The sequence below is a fragment of the Podarcis filfolensis genome (assembly GCF_964270895.1).
Source record: "Podarcis filfolensis genome assembly, chromosome: 17".
Lineage (NCBI taxonomy): Eukaryota > Metazoa > Chordata > Lepidosauria > Squamata > Lacertidae > Podarcis > Podarcis filfolensis.
In genome coordinates, this window is record NC_139621.1 from 34,168,651 (window position 1) to 34,181,530 (window position 12,880).

A 12,880-nucleotide genomic window follows, 5' to 3' on the forward strand; every position below is an offset into this window, starting at 1 on the left:
CAGGTGGTGGAAGGAGCGAGCCACATTCCATTGAGTGAGCCTGTCCCTGGCTATGCTACTGGTGTTGGCCCTCTCACTAGTCAAAGCTGAAGGAGTTAAGGGGCAGAGGGATTAGGAGAAGGAGGCTAGGAAGATGAAACAGGTTTGTAAACACAACTGAAACCACTTTAGGTTAGATTTTTTAAGTAAACAAAGGGATTTTACTCTGCTGAAACATTACTGTTTCCAACTTCAAAAAGAGGTACAAGTAAAATTCACCTGTGAGCTGATATATATGTATTAATTAGGTATCTGTCTAAAAAGTGTTAGGAGAGGCAATAATTTTGAAATCAAACAGAAACAGAAAGAAACTAGAAGACCAAAGAAGAATTAATCCTTATCAAAGAGGGACAGTCAATTGTGGACAAAAGATGGACTTTGAGAAAGTCCCCAAAAGAAAGCTTAGCCAAGCAAAATCAGAATGCAAGATGATCCCCAGCGCTATGTGCTTTGAATCTTTAAACTCAACAACCTGTGTTGTCAAGGAAGTGGATACCAGTGTTGCAAGGCCCCCCTTTGGACGTCCTTTCTCATATAGTTTAGTGGCCTTAATTTCATGGGCAAAGTAACCCTCCAGGACTATATTGAAAGTTGCCCAGGTTTCTTGCAACATTATCACATCGAAACGCGTTATATACTCACGAAATGACCCATCCTCTACTTTGTTGGCCCAACCTGCTATGTTCCATAAGATAATATTTAGGCTATTCTCGTTGCCGGCGATTTGGCTTCATTGTGGAGGGCAGATTGTAGTCAGCTCTCCCTCTGTCTCAGTTATAACACAACCATTCTTGAGGTGTTTGAAGTGTTGTTCTTTCTGGGGTTGTTTGACAGACTTGTCCAGATTGCCAGCCATCAGCAGTAGTGTTCAATTGTTTGTGGCTTTCAGGGGATTGGAGTCAAAAGTAATTAAGTCTGTCTCTAGCAGTCTTGATGTAATGCTTTCCTCGGGTGGGGCAATGCCTGGCAATGGATTATCTGTTTTCTGTGACGATGGTGAGTGGTGGATTTCGAGATCTACCAAAGTCCTGGTGGAAGAACTGATTTTTGACACAGGTGAGTTGGGCAAGCATTCTTTGTGTGTTTGGCCATTAAACTCAGAAGGTTTTCTGTCCTGGGGGATGTTTCGGCCAAATTCTCCACCCGGAACCTGCCTTAGTGGCACTGGGGTTTGTGCCTTAAACCTTTGGCAAATGCCCGCCGATGATGAGGGCTTGGATTGATTGAAGTCAGTCCAACTGCACAGAAGATTCGGCAGTAAAGGCTTTAATTGTGTGTCTTCAGAAACATGCCTCAAGATAATTTTATAATCCTATAGGCAGGTCTTGTATTTCAGAAGTAGCTTTGGGATAACTGAATCAGAGAATGATAATAAAAGTCTAGAATGCTGAGAGTCCGATGAAAGCAGGTTTATCGTGGTAAGATTGTCACACTGGATGTTTAGCAACAGTTTGAAATTTCGCTTTTCACTTGCGATTGAATTCCAGAAAGGGAGCAGACCATTAAAAGGGTAAACATCGAGAACTACTTGAGAGCTTTGCAGGATTAGTTTGCTGTTTTCATGTTTGTTATTCTTTCTGTAAGAGGTTTTACGGGTTCTGGCACAAGAACAGCTACACCCCTGAGTTTGAAGATCTTGTTGAGGAAGAGCGCTGTGGCCAGACTCTTGGGTGGCAATAGGACTGTTCCGGGTTGCCAACAGCACCAACTCAGCCAGGAGGGACACTACCTTTTCTAATTTGAGGTTAATTTCCTCTACCATTCTTGCTGCTAACAAACAGTGGTCCGCAAGTACAGTACTTCACCATAAGGTGGTATACCCTCAGCTGTTTTTTTGTTTTGTTTTAGATCTCATTTTCTGTAAGATTGGTGGAAGGTGACTGGGGACAAACTAGTGATTCTAGATGTCTCTGTTCTGCCCCTCAAGATTAATGGCTCACCCAGCTTCAAATAAAATGGCGGTCAAAATGGTATTCCATGACTGAAGGACATTTAGGTGAGTATCCCTTGGTTGGCCAGGGAGAAAATCTCTGTTGTGTTCCATCTACAACTCATTGTGCTAAGACTCTTTCAGGTTGTAGTGAGTGAGTTGTCAGAAGAGGGCCTATTCCGTATCATCACGATGAGGCTCACCTGCAGGTAGGAGAACACTTCTTCTTTTGTTCCAGCTCGTCTTTCCTTCAGGTTTCTCAGAGTATCCCTTGCATGGCTAGGGGGAAATCTCTATTGTGTTCTGTCTGCAACTCATTGTGCTAAGATTCTTTCAGGTTGGGGTGACTGAGTCATCAGAAGAGGCCCTATTCCGTGTCATCACGATGAGGCTCACCTGCAGGTAGGAGAAGACGTCTTCTTTTCTTCCAGCTCTTCTTTCCTTCAGACTTCCCAGAGTTCACTGTTCTTGAAGTGAGAGTCACCAGCATTAGGACAGTGCTGCTTTAGGTAAGTTCACATTGCACCACTCAGTCGTCTGTTTTCAAAACAATGTCTTTGGTATTGGTCTCTCCTTTTCCTCATTTTCTTTTCTGCTGGTCTCTCCACAGGGCTCCCCAAAGAGCTCTTCTTAATGTCTTAAGGTTTTCTTTTTCCTGAGAGAACATTCACAGAATGTTCTCTCAGGTTTTGCTTTTCCCCTTGTTGCATTGCTCAAAAAAAAAAAGCAAAAGACACTGGTGGTCGGCGCTCCTGGTTCCCAGGATGGGGTTCAAATCCCTGCGGTGTCCATGCTTACTTCCAATGCAACTGCTATCTCTCTCTATTCCTCTCTAACTTTCTCTGTCTCTTTATCCCTCTCTATCTCTCTCTATCCATCTCTATCTCTCTATCCCTCTCTGTCTCCTTCTCCCTCTCTATCCCACACTGCCCAAATAATGATCCAGACATGTATCTATGCTTCTTGCACATGCAGGCTTTTCACAGCATCCACACAGCATTGCTGGAATCAAAATGCCAGCCACTATCCTCCCCCCACCCCCAGCCATTTAATACAGATTTACATTTTGGGTGGGAAATCCAAAAAGTTACCGAAAACTGTGTCACCTGCCAATGATCAGTTTGCAATATTCATTTTTTTTTTTTTTTTTTTTTTATAATATATTTATTAAAGTTTTCAAATAAAACATATATCAAATAAGCACTTATCGTTGTCCATTTAACATCTTTCAATTGTTACATGGGACTCCCCCACACCTCCCGCATACACTTACATCATTATTAAATTATTTTCAAGCAAATTATCATTTAACTCATCTTAATTAATAATCTTAATTTGGTTTGACATATAATTCGACTTTAAATCTATTTTAATGGTAGACAATTGTCTGCACTGGCATCCTATTCAGCACTCAGCCAGATTACAATATTTTTGTAAATAAGTCTTAAATTTCCTCCAGTCTTCTTCCATCCTTTCTTCTCCCTGGTCTCGAATTCTGCCGGTCATCTCGGCTAGTTGCATATAGTCCATCAGTTGCATCTGCCATTCTTCCACAGTGGGTAGCTCCTGAGTTTTCCAATTCTTGGCAATTAATATTCTTGCTGCTGTTGTTGCGTACAAAAAGAATGTTCTGTCCTCTTTTAACACACTCTGGCCGACAATACCCAGGAGAAAGGCCTCTGCTTTCTTAGTAAAGGTGTATTTAAACACCTTTTTTAATTCATTATATATTTTCTCCCAAAAGGCCTTCACTCTAGGGCAGGTCCACCAGAGGTGAAAAAATGTTCCTTCATTTTCCTTACACTTCCAACATTTGCTATCAGACGAATGGTATATTTTAGCCAGTTTGACAGGGGTCATGTACCATCTATACATCATTTTCATCACATTTTCCTTCAACGCATTACATGCAGTGAAGTTCAGCCCAGAGGTCCACAACCTTTCCCAATCTTCAAACATAATATTATACCCAATATCCTGCGCCCATTTTATCATTGTTGATTTTACCATTTCGTCATGTGTGTTCCATTTCAGCAGCAAGTTATACATTCTTGAAAGTACCTTAGTCTTAGGTTCTAACAGTTCAGTTTCTAACTTTGACTTTTCCACTTGGAATCCTAACTTTTTGTCGTTTTTAAACACTTCTTTAATCTGAGCATAGTGTAACCAGTCTCGCACTTTGTCTCTCATCTTTTCTAAACTCTGCAATTTCCAGTTGTCACCATCCTTTTCTATTATCTCCCAATATTTTGGCCAATTGGCCTCCATATTGGCTCTTTTCCGAGCCTTAGCCTCCAGGGGTGACAGCCACCTCGGAGTTTTATTCTCCAGTAAGTCTTTATATTTTATCCAGACATTAAAAACTGATTTTCTGACAATATGGTTCTTGAAGGCCTTATTTATCTTAGCTTTATCATACCATAAATATGCATGCCATCCAAACGCATTATTAAAACCTTCCAAATCCAAGACATCCGTATCTCCAAGAAGTAACCAATCTTTTAACCAGCAGAAAGCTGCAGCTTCATAATACAACTTTAAGTCTGGCAGGGCAAAGCCCCCTCTTTCTTTCGCATCTGTTAATATTTTAAATTTAATTCTGGGCTTTTTGCCCTGCCAGACAAATTTAGAGATATCTTTCTGCCACTTCCGGAAGCACTCTGTCTTGTCTACAATCTGCAGTGTCTGAAACAAAAATAGCATTTTTGGCAATACATTCATCTTGATGGCAGCTATTCGGCCTAGCAATGAAAGTTTTAATCTTGACCAACTATCCAAGTCTCTCTTAATCTCTGACCAACATTTTTCATAATTATCTTTAAATAAACTCAGATTTTTTGCTGTTATGTTTACCCCTAGGTATTTAACTTTTTTAACCACATTTAGTTCTGTCTCTTTCTGAAGCTGTTCCAACTCAATATCTGTCATGTTTTTCCCCAGAACTTTAGTTTTTTGCTTATTTAACTTAAATCCTGCCACTCGACCAAAGTTTTGAATCAGTTGTAGTACTCTTTTCAAACTAGACTCCGGCTCCTGTAATGTCAGAACTAGGTCATCTGCAAAAGCTTTAAGTTTATATTGTTTCGCTCCGACCTGAATCCCTTCCACCAACCGGTCCCCCCTAATCATATTCAGGAGCACTTCCAGAACCGAAATAAACAGTAATGGGGAAATCGGGCAGCCTTGTCGTGTACCTTTTTCAATTTTAAACTCTTCTGTAACCACATTGTTAACTATCAGTTTAGCCTTTTGTTCTGAATATATTGCCTCAATCCCGTTCTCAAACCCCCGTCCCACTCCCATTTCTTTTAAGTTCCCCTTCATAAATTTCCAAGAAATGTTGTCAAAGGCTTTCTCCGCGTCTATAAAAATTAAAGCTGCTTTGGTGTTTATGTTTGTTTGTAAAAGTTCCAATATGTCTATAATGTTCCTTGTGTTAGTAAACATATGTCTGCCCGGGAGAAAGCCTGCCTGGTCTTTATGGATTATCTCACTTAAAACTTTCTTAAATCTTCGTGCCAAAACATCTGCAAATATTTTGTAATCCACATTTAAAAGGGAGATGGGACGGTAATTCTTAAGTTGTGTCTTTTCAGTTTCTGACTTTGGAATCAATGTGATAAATGCTTCTTTCCACGATTCAGGCGCCTTCTTCCCCTCCATTATTTCATTACTGACCTCCAACAAAGGTTGTATCAAATAATCCTTCAATGTCTTATAGTAGTTAGAGGTCAGTCCATCTGGCCCTGGTGATTTGCCCTGTTTCAGACTCAGGATGGCCTGTTCAATCTCTTGTTGTGTTATTTTGCCATTTAAAATTGTTCTGTTTTCTTCTGACAGCTTTGCTAATCCATTTCTCTCCAAAAATTGTGTAATCTCTATTTCATCTTGTGGCCCTTGAGTGTATAACTTTTTAAAATACCTCTGGAAGCACTTTCTAATCTCTCCCGGGTTCTGAATGTTCCTTCCTTCAACCTCTAGGTTTGTTACTGTATTTAATCTTTGTCTCCTTTTCAACTGCCAAGCTAGCAGTTTCCCACATTTATTTGCCGATTCAAAAGTTTTTTGTTTCATTGTTTTAATCTTCCATTCTATTTCCTGATTTATCAGCTTGGAATATTGCGCCTGATAAAGTTTAATTTCTCTCAGAATCGGTTGGGACTTCGGGTTAGATCTTAACTTCTTCTCCAACTCTTTGATACTTTCCAGAATTTTATCTTTCTTTTCATTTTGCAGTCTTTTCTTTAAGGAATTCTGTTGGATCAAGAACCCTCTCATCACAGCTTTACTTGCATCCCAGATAGTTCTTTTTTCCACCGTAGTGTTCAAATTAATCTCAAAATAGTCCTTTAAGGTTTTTTGGGCCTTCTTTACAATTCTTTGATCTCTAAACAGGCCATCATTCATCTTCCATCTAAAGGAGCCGATTGGGATCAATGTCATATCCATTCTCAAGGCGTTATGGTCGGAGCATGTTTTGGGGCAGATTTCCACCTTCCTCACCTTAGGTGCCAGACTTCTAGTTATCCATATTTGGTCGATTCGTGTCCAAGTCAGTTGAGCTTCAGAAAAGAATGTTCCTTCTCTTCCCAAGGGGTTTCTAACTCTCCAGATGTCAACCCAGTCCATATTGTCAGTCATTTCAAAAAAGGTCTTAGGTAGTCTTCCCTCTTTAGTAATGTTCTGGTTCTGTGACTTATCCATATTTGTTGATACGACCCCATTCATGTCCCCCATCATGATGACGTTGTTGTAATCCAGATAGTCCAGCATGATCTCGTGCAACTTCTTATAAAAATCCGATTTTCCTTCATTTGGAGCATAAATTCCTAATATCAAAATTTTTTCTCCTTGATACTGTATTTCTATTGCGAGGATTCTTCCACTTTCGTCTTTAAAGAGAAATTTTGGTGAAAGGCTCTCTTTTGCATAGATCACTACACCTCTCTTTTTAACTGTATCCGATGATATAAATTCTTGACCAAGCCTTTTATTTATTAACACCTTTCTATGGAGCCTAATCACATGCGTTTCTTGTAAGCATATAATGTCCAATTGTTCCTTTTTTAAAATATGAAAAATTTTAGACCTTTTTTCGGGACTGTTACAGCCATTTATGTTCCAACTCAAAAGCTGCAGAGACATCCTGGATAGATCTGGTTATTCTTTCTGGGGTGGTACCTTGTTCTCCGGTCCTTGAGGATCCGAGGGGGCGGGCTCCCCTGGAGGTTCTGGCGCTGGCAATCCAAGTCCTTTGTGGAGGTCTTCTCCGTGTGCTCCCAAAAACTTGTCTCTATCTTCCACTGTTTTGATTTTGATCTTTCTCCCTCTGTAGGTAAAGGATAATCCTTGTGGAAACTCCCACCTGAAGATAATTGCGTTGCTTCTCAACAGTCTTGCCAATTCCGTGTAATTAGATCTAAGGTCCAGCAACTGCTTAGGAATGTCCTTGTAGATTTCAATTCTCTTGCCCGAGATGTCTAGTGACTTTTCGTAGTGCAGGCCCAAAATCTTGTCCCTTTCCACCTTTGATCTCAATGTTATCAAACAATCTCTGGGCTTCTCTGTCCTTCTGACTCTGCCAAGCCTGAAAGCAGATACAATTTTAAAGTCTTTTTCCTCTAACTCCCAAAACTTGGCAAATTCCTTAGTTAGAAATTCAATAAGATTATCTTCTTCCACCTCTGGTATTGACCGTATCCTCAAGTTGGTCTCCCTGTTTCGCAGTTCTGTCATCAAAAAGTAAATCTGATGTTCTCCAACTTGTTTGCTGAGTGGTCTTACTTCTTTCTCAAGTTCTTCCAATCTTTGACTAGTATCTTCAGCCAGTTTACGATTTTCACCTACAGCCTCCTTTAATTCTCCAATGGATTGGGCATTCTGTGCAACTTGTCCAGTCAGCTTATTCAAACTTTCTGTGTTCTGTTCAATTTTAGCTGTATGCAAATCAGCCTTCTTGTCCAGAGCCTCCAGTTTCTCCAAAATTTTCTCCAAGACAGAGCTACTTGTCCCTGAAGCCATATCTCCCAGGTGCAGCTCCTCTGTCTCACCCTCCCCTGCCTGTATTAGGGAGGCCGCCTCTATGTCTGGAGGCAAAGTGGAAGGCAAGGCCGGCACAGAAGATCTACGCTGTGAGGCTGCAGATAAAGTTAAAGTTGTTTGTTTAGTCCTTCCTCTTCTCCTTGCGCCACTCATTCCAAAGTTATCTGTAATCCAAGGTCAATCCAAGTTGTTCCCATGAGAAAGCAGAGTCCCAGATGCAATAGTCAAACAGAGGCCGGGAAAGGGAAAGTAAAACAAAGTCACTGCTGTAAGCCCAAAATCCTCTAGAGGGAGCTTAATACGTCTTCAGGGAAAAGATCAAATCCAAGTTAAACTTATAAATTTAAATCCATGTCTATCGCCTCCACAGTGTGTTATTTTTAGCAGAGTAAAACTTAAAGCAAAACAGTGTTTCTTACAGTGCCTTGACTGCAACAGTTTCAAAGTATCCAGTTCCAGCTCAGAATGTTTCAAAACCTGAATTCAATATATCCAAAGTTGCAAACTGGTGCTCATTCAGGCAGCTCCAGCACCAGAGATTCTTATTTATTTTATAATCCACTGGTACCACAGAAGAAGAATATCAGTGCATCCCACATATGACCAGCAAAAGTCAATAGCTCAAAGTCTTTCTCTCAGAAAACTGCTTTAACAGGGTGCCAGCATTTAGTTAAAGCATAACTTTTTGTCTCCAGTTTGCAATATTCAGCCCCCATCTGGAAGAACCCCGAGACTGAGAGGTAGCAGAATCAGGTGCCTGCTTCGCCTCAACGTGCTCGTCATTAACAAAGGGCAGTCTGCATTGGCATTAGAATGTGGTTTAGGTATGTGGCTGTGATAAAGTTTGCTTAGGAAGTGGCAACCACCTACTCAGAAAGGTGGGGCTGCAAAGGATTTCAGAGAAGTAAGAAGATATGATCTTCTGTTAGCCGAGGATTAGCCACAACTATTCATGCACTTAGTTCACTCCCTGTGCTGTTATTTAGTTTAGGGGTTACCCCCACTGTTTTTTCCCCTCGGCTCTAAAACCCGCTTTTCAGCAATAATGCAAAAAGCATTTCTAAATCAATTACATGCCACTGTGCTGTGTAACGTGCACTTGTAATTTCAAGGTTTTAGGGTTATCCCATTTCCCCCTGTCTCTTAACTCCTCCTCTGTGCCACTTCCATCCTCCACCAGGTCCCTGCATGCTAGATGCAAGGTAGCAAGCTTTTATATATATATACTTTTCAAATTTATACATTTCATTAATTTTACAGACATTTTGACTTTTCAGAGTTTGACTTCCTTCCCCCTCTTTCTGCAGTTCCTTAAATTAATTTTGTTTATATCTTCTGCATATCCAAATTCACTTAATTTGCTCAGTTAATTATCTACTTTAAATCTAGGTAAAGGTAAAGGATCCCTGGACGGTTAAATCCAGTCAAAAGTGACTATGGGGTTGCTACGCTCATCTCGCTTTCAGGCCGAGGGAGCCGGCGTTTGTCAACAGACAGCTTTCCGGGTCATGTGGCCAGCATGACTGAACTGCTTCTAGAGCAACAGAACACTGTGACGGAAACCAGAAAGCATGGAAACAGCGTTTACCTTCCTGTCACAGCAGTACCTATTTATCTACTGGCACTGGAGTGCTTTTGAACTGCTAAGTTGGCAGGAGCTGGGACAGAGCAGCAGGAGCTCACCTCGTTGCGGGGATTTGAACCGCCAACCTTCTGATCGGCAAGCCCAAGAAGCTCAGTGGTTTAGACCACAGCGCCACCTGCGTCCCACTTTAAATATATACTGTTATGAAACTGCAGGTTATTACAATAATCCTGCCAATATTTTTACCTGTTTGCAATTTATCTGTAAATATTCAATAAACCATTTCCATTCTTTTATAAGAAATTTGTTATCTTGATTTCTTATTCTTCTGGTAAGTTTTGCCATTCCTGCATATTCCATAAGTTTTTGTATCCATTCTCACTTTGCTGGGACTTCTGCTTCTTTCCACTTTGGGGCAAGTAGCATTCTTGCTTCTGTAGTCGCATACATAAATTTCTATACCATTTAGGTAGTTCTGTACCTATAATTCCCAAAAGAAAAGCTTCTGGGTTCCTCCCCCACAAAGGTTATTTTAAACATCCTTTTCAATTCATTATATATCATTTCCCAGTAAGCTTTAACCTTACTACATATGCAAGGTGGCAAGTGGTGCAGGCAGGAAGGAACACATTTACCTGAGAGGAAGTCCCTTTGACCTGTTTCTGAGTAGGCCAAGTTGTTGGCTGTGTTAGTCAGTCAGGACCACAGGGCAGATTTTCCTCTACTCACCTGAGAGGGGAGGAATGTTGTAAGAGAATGACAGCCCCACCAGAAAAGTCACATAAGGTGCTATTCTCCCTTCTGAGACCGGCTGTCACAATCTGGCAAAAGCTTCACCACTAGAAAGCAACTGACACAGATCCACTGCTTCCCCAGAAGTGCATCTCCCTCCTCCTTTAGAGCAGCAATGGACTAAGAGCGTGCCACCTGCATGGGTTATAGAGCTGAGGCAGGATTGATGATCGCTGAATCATAGTTAGCTAGACATGGAAATGAAGTCCAGTCCAAATAGTAGCAGTCTAACAATTCCCCCAAAATATAGGGAAGAGGGAAGCAAGCAGAGCCCAGGTGTTTTCCTTATTTCCGCTGGAAAGAGGGTGTGGGTTTTATGAAGGGTCCATGGGTAAGTTTTTTTAAATGAGCAACACGACTGTTGATCTGAAATACAATGGAATGCAAGAACAGCAAACAACTCCCATAGGTATGGAACCACAGAGGGCCACAATGCACAAAACAGATTTGGAAAATGTGGCTTTTGGGGAGCGTTGCAGAAGAGCCCAGAGCAAGAGTCAAGGATGGTCCTGAATCAAGTTTCTTAGAAAGGGTAATAGTGCCCCCTGGTGAACTGTGATTGCCTCAACTGAGCATATAATGTTTTGGTTCACTTGTCCTGTAGGAGAGCCAGTATGGCTTCAGAAAAATTGCCTGTATTCTTTGTAGAGGAGAGAGAGAAGTGTAACAATAAGATAGATCATGGGAGTCACTCCACTCTTTCAAGATCAGCATCAGAGCCTTTAGTAATATATGCATATTCATGCACAATTCACCATATTTGCATTTTTTTTGTACACATTCCTTGGCTGGAGAATTTGGAAAGCAATGTGCACAGTAAAAGAAATTCACACAAAAATACTGATCATTTTTTCAGGAGGACTTTTTTTGGAGGAGAAAATAATAATTTGCAAACTGATGTGGAAATGTGGAAAACTTAAGAACAGGAAAATGAGAAACTGAGAGAAACAGAAATTGACAGATTTGCCCACCGCTAGTTGTGCCCAATTTACAATTGCCGAGTGGCATATGATTATAATTCATGCTCAAAGCATGCGTGGCTACAATGCACCTATGCCTTTTCTGGATGTGTGCATAATCCTTTCTTGGTGAGTGTCAATTCCCACGGCCTTTAGAAATTGAGTGGGAGGAGCTCCTCAGGACTGGGATTTTGAGAAAAGAGGGTTCTTGGGAGAGTTGAGAACTCGTAATTCCTTCGTATGTCTTGTGGCTGCCTCTCATTACAGCGAGGAACCTAGACAGAAGACTGCTCTGTTTCCAAACTGCTTTAATAATTTTGTGCATTTGGGACACAAATATTTCACATCCATGTTGACTCCATTAAGATCCATGTTATGAATGCCATATTAGACATTTCTGGCTTCCCACCCTTATCGCAACACCACAGGACTAGAACCATGTTCTAGAACTATCTCCTTCGTTCTAGAAGCATTGGTGAATACCAGGAGCAGTGGAGTCTGCGGGGAGGGTCGTTGGCAGGGCAAAAGAGAAATGGGTATACTTGATCAGGGTCTGGGCTACACCCTTTTCTAATATCTAACACAGCACAACTTTTTGCATGACTTGAATGATTGAACTCCCCCCGATGTTCTTTCTGAACTGCCTCTGACTCTTTCTACCTGCCCATTTTGGATCTGACTTCCCTTTTTAAAAACAAACAAACAAACAAACAAACAAACAAACAAACCCTGTTCTGCACTAAGTGCTAACATCACCCAGAGTTCTTCAAAAAGAAACTTGCTAATAGATTTTGCAAGGGCCATCTCTGCGATGTGGCTAGGATTTCATCTGGCAAGATCAGAAAATAGCTTTGGTATTGTCCCATGCCCCAGTTTGATACTGACTTGTCTTGTTTTGATTTGACTGAATTTCAGAGCAAGGCAAAATTCTTTGAGAAGTGGGAGAATCATAGCTGCCACTAGTGTTTCTCGTTTCCTGAAATTCCTATTCTGGGGTGCTTCTTGGATTTCACAAATTCAAAACAGCTGCTTCTTTTGCCACTTATTGGCACCTGCCATTCTAGTGGGGGCCACAGCTGTATATATAGCAGAAACCCTTCTGCAAAGTCCGGTGGGTTGTTCCTTGAACAGCTCATTTTGTTCAAGAGGTGTAGGTAAGATAATTTTTATTATGGACAAAGACCAGCTCGCATAACACAATAATGACAGCATTCATAAAGATAAAATATACAATTAGAGCAGATTGCAGCAATAGCTTATGAGTTAAAATTGAGATATATACATACATCCGTACAACTGAGTTTTGGGCTACCATAAAAATTGACCCTGAGGCGCCCCAAAGGGCGACTTCAGCTTTTCCTTAGTATGCTATTTTATTCTAGAGGATGATCTGTGCCTACAAATCTGGGCGCAGAATCTGGCTACCAGCCAGGTTGTCTTATGATCTTTGCCTAAGAGGAGAGAATTAAGTTTAGACTTGTGTGGAAGATTGGCGAGCCTCTTCAGCAAAGGGTCAATGGTGTCTCTACAAAC